The sequence below is a fragment of the Lagenorhynchus albirostris genome, chromosome 9 (assembly GCF_949774975.1).
Source record: "Lagenorhynchus albirostris chromosome 9, mLagAlb1.1, whole genome shotgun sequence".
NCBI classification, from domain to species: Eukaryota; Metazoa; Chordata; class Mammalia; order Artiodactyla; family Delphinidae; genus Lagenorhynchus; species Lagenorhynchus albirostris.
The window spans coordinates 45005123-45007330 of record NC_083103.1 but is presented as its reverse complement, the minus strand read 5'-3'; the positions used below and the strand labels follow the sequence as shown (position 1 = coordinate 45007330).

The 2208-nt window shown below is 47.4% G+C and overlaps 1 non-coding gene across 1 annotated transcript; it reads right to left on the bottom strand.

Annotated features, from left to right (window-relative positions):
* Positions 1-539: 539 nt before the first annotated feature.
* Positions 540-674, bottom strand: LOC132526671 (small nucleolar RNA SNORA57). Its single transcript, XR_009542659.1, has one exon. It is a non-coding gene; the product is annotated as a small nucleolar RNA SNORA57 (small nucleolar RNA).
* Between the last annotated feature and the right edge of the window lie 1534 nt (positions 675-2208).

Genomic DNA, 2208 nt, shown 5'->3' with positions numbered 1-2208 from the left:
TTGACCCCAGGGACCCTCCAGTGGAGGTTCCTGCTGCTATCATTCTTGACTTTATAGGACACAATTGGGGAAGCAGAGTCCTGCCCCTGTTCCCATATGCAGAGCTTCCTGAGCTACTTCTCCAGGGATGAAATGCCTGCTTCTGCTCCTCATTTCTTTGATTTATTTCTCCCCACTTCCCCCCTACCCTGGTCTCCTTTCTTACATCTTTATTTCCCAACTCTACCTCACAATGGAATGAAGTGGTGTGTAGGGCCTGACGCGGTTGACCATAGCTGTAGAATGTTGATGGTGGGAACAGAAAGTGAGGAAAGAGCAGAGAAGCTTCTGTGCACCTTGACCCAAGAAGGTACCTCTCCAAGCTCCAAGGTTGCAATCCTCAGTAATCAAGGAGAAGGCACAGGGTGCAGATGAACTTCTGGTGGGCCAAGAGAAGAGGGGCAGCTGTCTCCATGGGCACATTTGCTACAAGACCACATTTTTCTTTTTCCATTTTTTTCTTTTTCTTTCTTTCTTTCTTTCTTTTTTTTTTTGCCCCCCTGTGTCCCGGCGCTTGAGGATAGAACCTGCTGGTACCGAAGACATGACGCCAAGGGGGCTGGAGCCCTTTCCCTCTACCTCCGTACATTACGCGGACCGGGACCGCACGCCCGATCCCCGCCAAGAAAAGGAGGGTAAGACCACTTTTAAGGTGGCCTGTTGACAGGACAGTTGTCAGGATTATAAAGAAGAGAGATTAATGGAAGCAATGTGGAAAGCACAAGCATCAACGAGGAGAGATGGTAGTCAACATGTGGCCCTGGCGGTCCTTCTTCCTCACTACCCTCTCCCATCCCCAGGTGCTTCTCCCTAAGGTTAAAAGCTATCCCCCTCTGGGGATGAGACAATGTAGGGAGCCAAGGCAATGGCTGTTGAAAATGCAGTCACAGAGGTCTCTCAGGGGCGCCTAGTGGCCCAGGAGTGGCGGACACAGGAGCTCTGGATGCCTCCCCCTTTCTTTTTTCTCCACTCCTTCTGAGTTTTATGGAGTTAGCACAACAACCCTGGACAAACACTCCAATGGCTTCTCATCTTTCTCAGAGTAAAATCCAAAGTTCTTATCACTAACCTAAGACCCTTCGTGACTTGGTCTCCCACTGCTTCTCCTACTACGTTCTCCCTGTTCACTCTATTCCAGCCACACTGGCCTCCTTGCTGTTCCTTGACGATGCCGGCACGTTACGCCTCAGGGTCTTTGCATTTGCTGTTCCCTCAGCTTGGAAAGCTTTTCTGAGACCTGTGTGGCTCACTCCCTCATTCAGGCTGCTGTTCAAATGCTACCTTAACAGAAAAGCTTTCTCCAGGCATCCTCCCTAAATCAGACACCTCCCTCAGTCACCTCTCCATCCCTTACCATGCTTAATTTCTCTTCGTAGCTCTTTATCATCCTGTAACATATTACATATCTTTCTGTTTGTTTCTTGTCTGTCTTTCCCTGCATGAATGTAACTATTCACTACTGCATTCTCAAAGCCTAAGACAGCATCTGGCACATGTAGGAATTCAATAAATATTTGTTGGGTGAGTGAATGAATGACTAAATCTGATGGAAGTAGAGGTTTGGGTGACTCGCTAGCATTGACATGTAATCTGCACAGTGAATGTTTGTCACAGTTATCAACATTTTCTTCAAATTAAATCCATTTTCTAGTAATCTTGTCTCATCAGTGCAAGAGACCTCCTCAGTGTTGGGCCGAGAGCCAGGCTATTCCTGGAAAGATTTGCAGGACAGGCCAGCAGGGTGATGCTCGAGCTGGGCCCCTGAGGCCTGAGAAGAGGGCCAAAGCACTCCTGGGACTTTCATGATGATGTCACACTTATTTGGATTTCCACGGAAGGAAGCCTGGGCTATGTCCCTCTCTGTGGAAGAAGTGGAGGGAAGGGATGTATTAGTCAGGGTTCTCCAGAGAAACAGAACCAACAGGACACACACACACACACACATAAGTTTATATATTATTTATCTATCTATCATCTATCTATCTATCTATCTATCATCTATATATCGAGAGGTATCAGAAAGCTGTTTGGAGCACAGACAGGAGATGGGTAAGACTGGAAAGGGGGAGTCAGTTAAGAGGAAAGAATGGGAGATGAGAGAGGTATAGATTTGAAGAAAGAGAAATTGAAGGAGTATCAGCTGAAGACCCCTGCCTCAGTAGAGTAGAT